At 38.2% G+C, this 14,373-nt stretch overlaps 1 protein-coding gene across 3 annotated transcripts in view; it reads left to right on the top strand.

The window, feature by feature from the left end:
• The window catches only part of STXBP5 (syntaxin binding protein 5), a 207,534-nt gene that overhangs the window by 37,133 nt on the left and 156,028 nt on the right, over positions 1 to 14,373 (top strand). The gene's annotated exons all lie outside the window — the stretch shown is intronic.

A 14,373-nucleotide genomic window follows, 5' to 3' on the forward strand; every position in this document is an offset into this window, starting at 1 on the left:
TCTTTTTTTTTTTTTTTGAGGCATAGTCTTGCTCTGCCATGATATGGGCTCACTGCAACCTCTACCCGCTAGGTTCAAGCAATTCTCAGCCTCAGCCTCCTGAGTAGCTGAGACTAGAGCGTGTACCACAACACCCGGCTAATTTTTGTATTTTTAGTAGAGATGGGGTTTTGCCATGTTGGCCAGGCTGGTCTCGAATTCTGACCTCAAGTGATCTGCCCTCCTCAGCCTCCCAAAGAGCCAGGATTACAGGCATGAGCCACCATGCCTGGCCTTTGTAGTACTCTTAAAGTTTTATTTTTTATACTTAATCTCTGATTTATATGGAACTTATTTTGGTATGAATTATGAGTAAGGATATAGTCCCTTCCCTCAATAATTTGAGAGACATATATTGTTATTTTATATACACGTGTGGTTGTATATATGTATGTATATAATATATAGTTAACATTAAAAGCACAATCTTTTTTTATGTATTTTGAGGACATTTTTAAAATTTTGAATCTTATAGGAATACCAAAAGGGAAATACTTGATTCTTTTATTTTAATTTCTAAGGAAAAGTTGATTTTCTTAAGCAGCTACTTTTTTCCAGTCAAGTTTTAGTTTTTAATGTCTAAAATTTTGACTAAAACCTGTTGACAATAAAGGCGGAAGAAGAGAATGTGAGAACAATATAGTTACAACAACTGTAATAACAGTAGAGGTAAGAAGTGTGAACTTAAAGTAGAGGAAGGAAACCTGTGAGCTCTAGGGCTTCATCTTAGACTCTCTTATTTGATTCTCATGACATCTCATGGAATTAGTGAGAAATGTGGTTTGGGAGAAACGATACTTGGAATAAGGCAAAGGGTAAAAAGCAGCATAGAGACTAGAGAGTTGGGAGATCTAAGGAAAAATAGGTATAATCACAGCTAAGTCATGACGAGGTAACTAGTGACTTTCTTGACATAGTAAGTACTTAGTAAGTATTTGATTGTTAAACAGAAAATGAGATATCTTAAAGTTTGTAGTAGTAGTCTTAGGTCTGTCTCTCTATTTCTAACTTACTGTATTATGATACCCAAAACAGGGAACTATATCACATTTCTTCGATTTTAACATGCACAGGTTTTAAATTAATAGACTTTATTTTTAGAACAGTTTTAGATTTATAGAATAATTGAGCAGATACTACAGAGAATTTCCATATACCTCATATACCACCCTCATTCCCCCAACCCATCCCCCCCACCATGGTGTTCTCTGATATTAACATGCATTAATGTGGTAAGTTTGTTACAATTAATGAACCAAAATTGATACATTGTTGTTAACTAATGTTCATAATATATTAAGGTTCACTATTTGTGTTGAACAATTCTATGTATTTTGACAAATGTGTAATGGTGTAATGTCATGTATCTACCGTTACAGTATCATATGGAATAGTTTCACTGACCTAAAAACCAGTGTGTGTCACCTGTTTATCCATACTCTTTCTCTAATCCTCAACCCCTGTAAGCCACTGATCTGTTTCCTGTCTCTGTAGTTTTTGCTTTTTCCAAAAGTCATATGTAGCCATGTGTTACATAATGATGTTACACTCAATGAGGATTGCATATATGATGATGGTCCCAAAAGATTGTAATGGAGCTGAAATACTCCTATAGCTTAGGGATGTTATAGCTGTCATAACATCATAGCATCTTAGTGCAATACATTATTCACATGTTTGTAGTAATACCAGTGTAAACTAACCTATTGTACTACCAGTTCTCTAAAAATATAGCACATATAATTGTGTACAGTACATATTTGATAATGATAATCAATTACTATGTTACTGTCTTATATATTTATTAGAATATACATTTTATTACTGTTCTAGAGTTTATTCCTTCCACTTATTTAAGAAAAACAGCCTCAGGTAGGTCCTTCAGGAAATATTCTAGAAGGCATTGTTATCATAGATGATCGCTCTGTGTGTGTTACTGCCCCTGCAGACCTTCCAGCGGGACAAGATCTAGAGGTGGAAGACAGTGAGATTGATGATCCTGATCCTGCGTAGGCCTAGGCTAATGTGTGTGTTTGTGTCTTAGTTTTTTTTTTTAAAAAAAAAGTTTAAAAAGTAAAAGTAAAAAAAAAAATTAAAAATATAAAAAAGCTTATGGAATAAGGATATAAAGAAAAAATATTTTTTAATAGTTTTACAATGTGTAAGTGAAGGGTTATTAAAAAAGTCAAAAAGTTAAAACATTTAAAATGTTTATGAAGTAAAAAGTTTACAGTAAGCTAAGGTTGATTTATTATTGAAGAAATAAATTTTTAATAATAAATTTAGTCTGGACCAAGTGTCCAGTGTTTATAAAGTCTACACTAGGGTGCAGTAATGTCCTAGGCCTTCACAGTCACTTACCACTCACTGAACTCACCCAGAGCAACTTCCATTCCTGCAAACTCCATTCATGATAACTTCCCTCTAGAGGTGTACTATTTTTTAATCTCTTATACTACATTTTTACTGTACCTTTTTCTGTTTAGATACACAGATACTTAACCTTTGTGCTACAGTTGGCTACAGTATTCAATATGTAGTACATAGTGACATGCTTTCCAGGTTTCTACCTTAGGAGCAAGAGGCTGTACTATACAGCCTATCTAGGTTTGTGTAAGTACGCTCCATGATCTTCACACAATGTTGAATTCACCTGCTGATGGGTTTCTTAGAACATAGACATGTGTACGTGACACATGACTATAGTTGGAATCATACATACAGCATGTAGCTTTTTTAGACTGTCTTCTTTCATTGAGCAATATGCATTTAATGTTACTGGTCTTGACTAGTCTTGTGGCTTGCTAAATCATTTCTTTTTATCAGTACATTTCTTTTACACATGTGGCAGTTTGTATTTCCATTCACCTGTTGAAGGATATCTTGGTTTTTGCTTTTGTTGGCCATTATGAATAAAGCTGTTATAAATATTCACATGCAGACTTTTTGTGGATGTACATTTTCAACACAGTTGGATACCTGGGAGTGCTATTGCTGGATCATATGCTGGGCTATCTTTGGCTTTGTGAAAAACTGCCAAGCTGTCTTCCTTAATGGCTATACTATCTTGCATTCCCACTAGCATTGAATAAGAGATCCTTTTGCTCCATATCCTTACTAACATTTAGTATTGCCAGTTTATGGATGTTAGCCATTTTAATACGTGTGTAATGTTACCTCGTTGTTACCTTAATTTGTAGTTCCATAGTGACACATGATATGGGTTATCTTTTCATATTCTTCTTTGTTTCATATGCTGCTTTGGTGAGTTGTCCAGATTTTTTGCCCATTTTTAAATTGGGCTGTTTGTTTCTTATTGATAAGTTTTAATAATTCTTCGTATGTTTTGGGTACCTTTATCAGATAGGTATTTTACAAATACTGTGTCCTAGTCTGTGACTTTTACTTTTATTCGCTGCACAGTGTCTTTGTAGAGCAGTATTTCATATTAAGTTTAGCGTATTAATTTTTCTTTCAGAGATTACACTTCTGTTGTTTGTATCTAAAACATTCATCACCAAACTCAAGATCACTACCTAGATTTCCTCCTGTGTTATGTTGTAGAAGTTTTAGAGTTTTGCATTTTACGTTTAGATCTACGATCCATGTTGATTTAAATTTTTTGAAATACGTAAGTTCTGGGTCTAGAGTTTTTTTTTTTCTTTTTTTTTTTTTTTCTTTTTGCGTATGATTGTCAAGTTCTTCCAGCACCATTTGTTGAAAAGATTATCTGTTTCCCATTGAATTGTGTTTGCTCCTTTATCAGAGAGCAATTTACTGTATTTAAGTAGATCTATTTCTGGTTCTCTATTCTGTTTAAGATAGATCAGTTGATCTATTTGTCTGTTATTTTTCTAATACAATCAGCTTTTTGTATCTATGGGATCCACATCTGGATTCAACCATTAGCAGACTGAAAATATTTGGGGGAAAAATAAAAAGATAATAAAAATAAAAATACAAGATAACAATGATTTACTTAGCATTTAAATTGTATTAAGTATTAGAAGTAATTAAGAGAGTATTTAATGTGCATAGGCTATATGCAAATACTATACAGTTTTATATAAGGGACTTGAGCATTATTGGATTTTGGGATCTGAGGGGGTTCTGTAACCAATCCCCCACAGATATGGAGGGATGACTATATACATTGACTTGATTAGTGTAGTTTTATAGCAAATATTGAAGATGGGTAGTGTCAGCCCTCTGACTTTGGTCGTCTTCTTCAGTATTATGTTGGCTATTGTGGGTTTTATGCCTTTTCATATGAACTTTAAAATCACTTTGTCAATAGCCACACAGTAGCTTGCTGGGATTTTGATTTGGCTTTTTGAAAGAGGACTATTGACTTTACCATTTACTTATTTGGTATTTTTAACGTTTTTACATCTCTGAAATTACAATGTTTTTGTTAATGAATGGTGTCTTATAATTAATTGAAAATGTTTTGTGAATTTTATTAATACTAAATAAAAATAATGGCATGCCCTGGAGTCAATAGCATTTAGAATCAGTGAAATAAAGTATTTAATGATTTTTGAAATTACATGAAATGACAGTTTGTAATTAATTTGAAGCATTTGTAGTTGACTTTCTGATTATGAGTTTTATGACCTACCAGTGGTTTTTCTTCACCACTTTGAAGTTGTTATTCCATGATTTTCTGCCCTCCTTTTTGTTTTTATGAGAAATTAGTGGTTATTTGATGAGTCCTATTCTCTGACTGCTTTCAAAATTATCAGTTTTTAGCACTTTGACAATGATATGCGTAGCTATTATTTTCTTCATATTTATACTGCTTGAAGTTTGCTGAGCTGCTGCTTGCCTTTTTTTTTTTTTTTTTTTTTTTTTCTTTTTTTTGAGAGAGGGCATCTTGGTCTGTTGGGAGTTCCGTGGCATGATCTTGGCTCATTGCAACCTCTACCTCCTGGGTTCAGGTGATTCTCCTGAGCCTCACAAGTAGCTGGGATTACAGGTGCCTGCCACCATGCCCAGCTAATTTTTGTTTGAATTGAAGGCGCTAGCTCCAAATACTGTCACATTCTTCGGTACTGGGGGTTAGGACTTCACCATATAATTGAGGAGGGCAGCACACAATTCAGCTGTAAAAGAAAAGTAGGCTAAAACCAACTAGGATGCAAGATGGAATTTTTTTAAACCAGCAAACAAAAGAAAAAGTAAATATATTTTGAAAGTTGAGGAAAAACATACAATTTTAAATATCCTCCTTAATTAGCATGTAGCTTATTGTGCCAATTGCCAGGCTCAGCTCAGGGATTTGTCTGCTGTATAATTTTTATCACAGGGACTAATTTGCTGATAGTAGTGGCTATAGCATCTCAATCTTCTGTAGCCTGAAAGGAATTGGGAGCAGCAGTGTGTCATAGTAGAATACTGGGGGTGTGGACTTTACTTACCCATCCTTTGTTACAGATTGAATTGTTTTCCCAAAAAAAGATAATTTTGAAGTCCTAACTCCTGGTACCTATGAATGTGACCTTAGTTAGAAATGGAGTCTTTGCAGATGTAGTCAAGTTAATATGAGATTATGAAGGTGAAGGTGAAGACTAATCTGGTGTCCACATAAGAAGAGGTGAAGAGACACAGACACAGAAACTCAGAGAATACCATGTGATGGAGGAGGTAGAAGCTGAGTGATGCAACTGTAAGCCAAGAAATGCAAAGGATAGCTGCCAATACCAGCAACTAGGGGAGAAGCATGTAACAGATTCTCCCCTAGAGCCCTCAGAGAGGGTAGCACCTTGCTGACACCTTGATCTCAGATTTCTTGCCTCCATAACTGTGAGATAATAAATTTCTGTTGTTTTAAGCCACCCATGCTGTGGTGATTTGTTTTGGCAGCTCTAGGAAACACATATTACCTTTGTTCCCTTTCCTTGATATTGGTGAGCCTCGTTAATATGTGCCATTGGGTTTATACATGTAGAAGAGAGGTTCTTTGCTCCCATAGAAACTGAGAATTTGATAAGTAAAACAGAATATGCTCCATTTAGCTTATATCTTGTTTTTTCCTTTAAAGAAGTTTAAATAGGAGCAAGTCTTGGGTTGATAAGCAGCTACAACTATCTTCTAGTCTTTTTCCATCACCATGAGTTAGTATGACCAGTATTCTCAACCATGTTAAGTTTTTGCATAAGTGTATAACTAACGATATGTGAAACATTTTAAGACTGAAAACTAAATTATATGTGGACTTTCCTATTTAGAACCTAGTATTATTGTCTAATATTTATACATCTTGATTTATAATGCTTTATTGTTTGTAAAACCTTTTCACATAAATAATTATTTATTCTCAGGGGTTAAGAAAATTTCCCTTAGTGAACTTTATAGAATATTTTCCCCTGTAAGTATGCTAAACACCCGAAAAGCTGAATCTTAATATTAAAGTTAATATATTTCTAAACACATGTTTTTTCTTTATTCTAATACTCTGATTTACAGTTTCTATATGACTTATTATTTGATGATAGATGCATCATTGTTTAGAGAATAACATAAGTATGCTTTCATTCTAAAGTAATGAAAGGGAAGGAAAATTATCATATGAAATACATTAATAATCAAGATTTTATAACTTAAATATCAATGGAGAATTCATGTTCAAAGTCCTCTCATGGAAAACACAACCGTATGACAAATGAAGTTAATCTATTCAGATTCCAGCACAGCAAAAGGAGATTTTGTGCTTATAATGTACTGTAGCAATGAATTGCCACCCTAGCATCAGATTTTCCCAGTATCATAAATAAATTTATATGGAAACAAAAACTCATTTATTACATTACACTCTTATTTCATTATTTTATTACAATACTGTGCTTTGCATATTTATAAAGCTTGTAATTTGCTCGGTATCCACATAAATAGGGTATAACCTTAGACAGTTGTAAAAGAGTGTTTGGCTGACTACCAGCCGCCAAAATATCTATACAGGTCTTAATACAATTTTGAATTAACTAATTGCACATGTTAAACAAGGAAAAAACTAATCACAATATTGAAACAAAGACCTAGAATTATAGTTTCTCTGGTAATCACATAATATTACCAAAATACTTTTCTTTGAAAGCAGCTTAATGAAAAGTGTACAGACATTAGATATGAGAGTGATTTGATGGGATGAAATTAAGGAGTAGAACATAGGCATGAATTGGTGCCCAGTCCTGTTGGGAAAATGTGGGATCTACTACTCTGGACATAATTCTGATCTACAAAGAGAATTGGTTGGTGATATGGAAATGAAGAGTCATCTTGGAAATTCTAGGTATAGAGTATCACGTATTCAAGCAAGATTTTAAAATAAAAGAAAAATTCTCTTAATATTCAGAGAAAAGACAGTTACGATTTGATAACTTTGAAACTGTTAAAGGAAAGATGTTCAGGCAGTATTGGATCACTTCCTAGAGTAAAATTATCTATAGTAAGGAGTCTCTTTGAATACCTCTACCCTTTTACTTGTCAGAATTTCTTCTACAATTCTGCATCTTTTAATTTGTTTCAGTATTGTGATTAATTTTGTCCTCGTTTAACATGTGCAATTAGTTAATTTAAAATCTTCATTACACTTAGATAGATTTTTAGGGGGCTGGTACTCAGCGAAACACTCTTTTACAACTTCCTGACAAGGAATTTCTTCTGTCAAGGAAAAGGGGAGATATATTTAAAGAGACTGTTCTCTTTCCAAAAGGGCCTTACAAGGTACTTAAGGTGTAAAAAGATTATATAAAAAGACATTAAAAGATTATGTGGAAGGAGAAGGTATATAACCAAAGGCAAATAAAAGAGTACTTAGCTCGGCTGGGCGCGGTGGCTCAAGCCTATAATCTCAGCACTTTGGGAGTCCAAGTTGGGCAGATCACCTGAGGTCAGGAGTTCAAGACCAGCCTGGCCAACATGGCAAAGCCCTGTCTCTACTAAAAATACAAAAATTAGCCGGGCATGGTACTGGACGCCTGTAATCCCAGCTACTTGAGAGGCTGAGGCAGGGAGAATTGCTTGAGCCCAGGAAGCGGAGGTTGCAGTGAGGTGAGATCATGCCACTGCACTCCAGCCTGGGTGACAAAGTGAGACTCCATCTCAAAAAAAAAAAAAAAAAAAAAAGAAAAAGAAAAATTACTTAGCTCTGCCAGTGAACCAGTGAACAGAATGAGCTATTTATTAATGCATGAATAGCTTACATTAAAGTACAGAGATGCATATGTGTATTACAATATGAGTGAATGTCATTTTAGAGGTTTATATGAGAACATATGAAATAATTTGAGTTTTTTTTTTTTTTAAGAAGACAAAAGTCAGTCATCAGGAAAATGCAGACTAAAACGACAACTACTCATCAGAATGGCTAAAATGTTAGTTAGATTGTGATGCAACTGGAGCTTCTCATAACTTACTAATGCGAGTTTTAAGTGTTGTAGTCATTTCAGAAGTTTCTTGGGCAGTATTCATATCCTTCATGACCCAACAATTTTACTCCTAAACGTATGCCTATGGTAGGCAGAATTATAAGATGGGCCCCAAGGTGATGGGCCCCCTTGATGTACACATACCTACTGCTTGTTAATTAATCAAACACTTATCTCAGTGAAGACATTTTTCCAGATGTATTTCAGTTCCCGAATTAGTTGACCTTAAAATACAAAGATGATCCTCAGTAGGCCTAACAAGCAGGTGAGCACTTAAGAGACTGAGTTTTTCCTGTCAAAAGGCTCAGAGTGTGAGAAGGATCCAGTGGACAGGAATTCTTCCTTGCCAGCCTCGAAGATGGAGGGGGCCATGTAGGAATACCAGTGGCCTCTAGGAGCATACCCGCTGACAGACAGCAGGGAGACAGGGATTTAGTCCCACATCCACAGATGCTGAATTCAGCTAGCAACCTGAATGAGCTTAGGAGCACATTCTTTCCCAGCATTTCCAGAAAGGGATGCAGGAATGCAGCATGGCTGAAATGTGGATTTTAGCCTTGTAAGTCCTTGAGCAGAGAATCTATTAAGTGTCTGGACCTCTAACCTACAGAAATAATAAATGGGTATTCTTTTAAGCCATTACATTTGTGATACTTTGTTACAAATCGGTAAAAAAAATTATACCTGGTATTAGTTTGGCACCTGGAAGTGGAATACTACTGTAACAAATATCTAAAAATGTGGAAGTCACTTTGGAACTTGGCAGTGAGAAGAAGCTAGAAGAATCTTGAGGAATAGAATAGAAAAGCATATATTGCCCAGAACAAGCTGTTTGTAGGACTCAGTACTTGAGTCTCTTGCTAGGAAGAGGCTGGAGAAAGTGGTTCCTTATTGTATGGTGGGAGAACAGAATTGTCCCCTATACAATATGTAAGTGATTAACTTGGATATTTAGCTGAAGAGATTTCTAAGGAAAGTGTTGAGGGTGCTAGCTGATTCTTTTTCTTTCTGCTTTATAGTAAAATGCAAGAGGAGAGAAATTGAAGAACTTTTAAGGGAACCAGGACTTGACAGTTTGGGGAATTCCTACTGTGATGCAGCTGGCAAAAGAGATTATTTCCAAAAGTGTGGCACAGAGAAAAATTCACGTGAGAGTGTGACTGTATAATTTTTTACTAAAAACCCCTTAAAGATCAAAAGGTCAGAACATTCAGTCACACAAAGGGCCCCTTTTAAGAGATTAATGGTGTACCCCACAGATCTTTTCAAGAAACCAGAGAATCTAGAAAGTTTAAAAGTACCATCCCACAGGCATTTCAGCAGGAGCCAAAATAGAGAAAAGGTTCTCTGAAAAAAGATTCATGAGTGTGACTTTTGTCTAATGGAGTAAAACCCAATAAAATTTATTTAAGACCTGCAAGTTTCTTGCGAAAATTGCATCAGTAGACACATTGCCAGCTTGGACTGAAAGGGACCAAGAGAGTGCAAAATAAAAGGAAGCTGTAGCCAGAAGCAGGCTGATAAAAGAACTCAGCTGCAAATAAGTGGTAACTTACATGGAAAAGGAAGAATGATTAAGAGAGTAGAGCTTAGACCCACAGAGAATTACTCCCTGGCCTTGAATCCTAACTAAGAAAAATCCACCATTTGCCAAAACTAATTTCAAGACTGTTATGGACTAATAAACTCTTCTTTGCCTTCCACTTTCTCTCACTTTCAATGGGAATTTCTATACAGTCAGCCTTTTGTATCTGTAGGTTGTATATCCCTGGACTCAACCGACTATGGCTTGAAAATATTTGGGGAAAAATACAAATAAAAAAACATAGTATATTTGCATTGCACTTACATCGTATTGGCATTATAAGTAATCTGGAGATGATTTAAATATATGGGAAGATTTGTGTATGTTATTTGCCAGTATTATACCATTTTATATGAGGGACTGAATGTCTTTGGATTTTGGTATTCAAGGGGCTCCTGGAACCAATCCCCCATGGATGCCAAGGAAGAACTGTAACCAGTAACCTATATCCATCCCACCTCTGAATGCTGGGTGTGTTTGGGGGCAGATAATTTGTTTCTTTGGTTACTCTAGGACAGAGAAATTCAAAGAAAAATTGTATCCCATTGTTGGATATATCATGATAGTTCTGTTTAATTGATATGTAACTTATTAATATCAATTTTATATCTATTCTCCCTACTTTATTTTTAACTTCTTGAGTTTAAAATCAAAATTCATTTATTTGCTTAAGAATAAATGCTTTAGGAGAATTGCTTGAACCTGGGAGTCAGAGGTTGCAGCGAGCCAAGATCGCGCCATTACACTCTAGCCTGGGCAACAAGAGTGAAACCCTGTCTTAAAAAAAAAAAAAAAAAAAAAAAGAAGAAGAAGACTGAATAGGAGCAGCTCCAATCTGCAGCTCCCAGTGAGATCAACACAGAAGGGAGGTGATTTCTGCATTTCCAATGGAGGTACCCAGCTCATCTCATTGGAACTGGTTAGGCAGTGGGTGAAGCCCACAGAGAGCAAGCAGGAGCAGTGTGGGACGTTGCCTCACCCGAGAAGCAGAAGGGGTTGGGAAACTCCCTCCCATAGCCAGGGGAAGCCATGAGGGATGGTGCATTTCGGTCCAGATACTATGTTTTTCCCAAAGTCTTCACAACCCACAGACCAGGAGATTCCCTCGGGTGCCTACGCCACCAGGGCCTTGGGTTTCCAGCACAAAACTGGCCAGCCATTTGGGCAGATACCGAGCTAGCTGTAGGATTTTTTTTTTTTTTAATACCCCAGTGGTGCCTGGAATGCCAATGAGACAGAATTGTTCACTCCACAGGGGGCTGAAGCCAGGGAGCCAAGTGGTCTATCTCAGCAGATCCCACCCCCATGGAGCCTAGCCAGACTGCCTCTCTAGATTTCTCCTCTCTGGGCAGGGCATCTCTGAAAGAAAGGCCGCAGCCCCAGTCAGGGTCTTACAGATAAAATTCCCATCTCCCTGTGACAGAGCACCTGGGGAGAGGGGCAGCTGTGGGCACAGCTTCAGCAGACTTAAGCCTGCCGGCTCTGAAAAGAGCAGCAGATCTCCCAGCAGAGCACTCGAGTTCTGCTAAGGGACAGACTGTCTCCTCAAGTGGATCCCTGACCCCCATGTAATCTGACTGGGAGACACCTCCGAGCAGGGGGTCGACAGGTACCTCATACAGGAGAGTTTCGGCTGGCATCTGGCGGGTACCCCTTCTGGGACGAAGCATCCAGAGGAAGGAACAGGCAGTGATCTTTGCTGTTCTACAGCCTTTGCTGGTGATACCCAGTCAAACAGGTTCTGGAGTGCACCTCCAGCAAACTCCAGCAGACCTGCAGCCTGACTGTTAGAAGGAAAACTAACAAACAAAAAGGAATATCATCAACATCAAGAAAAAGGGGCATCCACACAGAAACCTCACCTTAAGGTTACCAACATCAAAGACCAAAGATAGATAAATCAACAAAAATGAGGAAACTCCAGCGTGAAAAGGCTGAAAATTCCAAAAACCAAAATGCCTCTTCTCCAAAGGATCACAACTCCTCACCAGCAAGGGAACAAAACTGGATGGAGAATGAGTTTGAGGAATTGACAGAAGTAGGGTTCAGAAGGTGGATAATAACAAACTCCTCCAAGCTAAAGGAACATGTTCTAACCCAATGCAGGGAAGCTAAGAACCTTGAAAAACAGAAGAATTGCTCACTAGAATAACCAGTTTAGAGAAGAAAATAAATGACCTGATGGAGCTGAAAAACACAGCATGAGGACTTCATGAAGCATACACAAGTATCAATAGCCAAGTTGATCAAGCAGAAGAAAGGATATCAGGGATTGAAGATCAACTTTAAGAAATAAAGTATGACAACAAAATTAGAAAAAAAGAATGAAAAGGAATGAACAAAGCGTCTAAGAAATGTGGGACTGTGTGAAAAGACCAAACCTGTGTTTGGTCGGTGTACCTGAAAGTGATGGAGAGAGTGGAACCAAGTGGAAAAACACTGTTCAGGATATTATCCAGAAGAACTTCCCCAACTTAGCAAGACAGGCCAACATTCAAATTCAGGAAATTCAAAGAACACCACAAAGATACTCCTCGAGAAGAGCAACGAGATTCACCAAGGTTGAAATGAAGAAAAAATGTTAAGAGCAGCCAGAGAGAGAGATCGGGTTACCCACAAAGGGAAGCCCAAAATACTAACAGTGGATCTCTCTGCAGAAACCCTACCAACCAGATGACAGTGGGGGCCAATATTCAACATTCTTAAAAGAATTTTCGACAGGGAGCGGAGCAAGATGGCTGAATAGGAACAGCTCCAGTCTCCAAATCCCAGCGAGACACAGAAGACTGGTGATTTCTGCATTTTCAAATGAGGTACTGGGGTCATCTCACTAGGGAGTGCCAGACAATCGGTGCTGATCAGCTGCTGCAGCCCGACCAGCGAGAGCTGAAGCAGGGCGAGGCATCGCCTCACCTGGGAAGCACAAGGGGGAAGGGAATCCCTTTTCCTAGCCAGGCGAACTGAGACACACAACACCTGGAAAATCGGGTAACTCCCACCCCAATACTGCACTGTAAGCAAACGGGCACACCAGGAGAATATACCCCACACCTGGCCAGGAGGGTCCCACGCCCACGGACCCGCCCTCATTGCTAACACAGCAGTCTGCGATCTAACCGCAAGGCAGCAGCGAGGCTGGGGGAGGGGCGCCCGCCATTGCTGAGGCTTAAGTAGGTAAACAAAGCCCCTGGGAAGCTCGAACTGGGTGGAGCTCACAGCAACTCAGGGAAACCTGCCAGTCTCTGTAGACTCCACCTCTGGGGACAGGGTACAGCTAAATAACAACAACAAAAAAGCAGCAGCAACTGGTGCAGACGCAAACGACTATGTCTGACAGCTTTGAAGAGAGCAGTGGATCTCCCAACACAGAGATTGAGATCTGAGAAGGGACAGACTGCCTGCTCAAGTGGGTCCCTGACCCCTGAGTAGCCTAACTGGGAGACATCCCCCACTAGGGGCAGTCTGACACCCCACACCTCACAGGGCGGAGTACACCCCTGAGAGGAAACTTCCAAAGTAAGAATCAGACAGGTACACTCGCTGTTCAGCAATATTCTATCTTCTGCAACCTCTGCTGCTGATACCCAGGCAAACAGGGTCTGGAGTGGACCTCAAGCAATCTCCAACAGACCTACAGCTGAGGGTCCTGACTGTTAGAAGGAAAACTATCAAACAGGAGGGACACCTATACCAAAACCCCATCAGTATGCCACCATCATCAAAGACCAGAGGCAGATAAAACCACAAAGATGGGGAAAAAGCAGGGCAGAAAAGCTGGAAATTCAAAAAATAAGAGCGCATCTCTCCCTGCAAAGGAGCGCAGCTCATCGCCAGCAACGGATCAAAGCTGGTCAGAGAATGACTTTGACGAGATGAGAGAAGAAGGCTTCAGTCCATCAAACTTCTCAGAGCTAAAGGAGGAATTACGTACCCAGCGCAAAGAAACTAAAAATCTTGAAAAAAGAGTGGAAGAATTGACAGCTAGACTAATTACTGCAGAGAAGGTCATAAACGAAATGACAGAGATGAAAACCATGACACGAGAAATACGTGACAAATGCACAAGCTTCAGTAACTGACTCGATCAACTGGAAGAAAGAGTATCAGCGATTGAGGATCAAATGAATGAAATGAAGCGAGAAGAGAAACCAAAAGAAAAAAGAAGAAAAAGAAATGAACAAAGCCTGCAAGAAGTATGGGATTATGTAAAAAGACCAAATCTACGTCTGATTGGGGTTCCTGAAAGTGAGGGGGAAAATGGAACCAAGTTGGAAAACACTCTTCAGGATATCATCCAGGAGAACTTCCCCAACATAGTAG

This window comes from Piliocolobus tephrosceles, chromosome 5, assembly GCF_002776525.5.
Source record: "Piliocolobus tephrosceles isolate RC106 chromosome 5, ASM277652v3, whole genome shotgun sequence".
In the NCBI taxonomy this organism is placed as follows: domain Eukaryota; kingdom Metazoa; phylum Chordata; class Mammalia; order Primates; family Cercopithecidae; genus Piliocolobus; species Piliocolobus tephrosceles.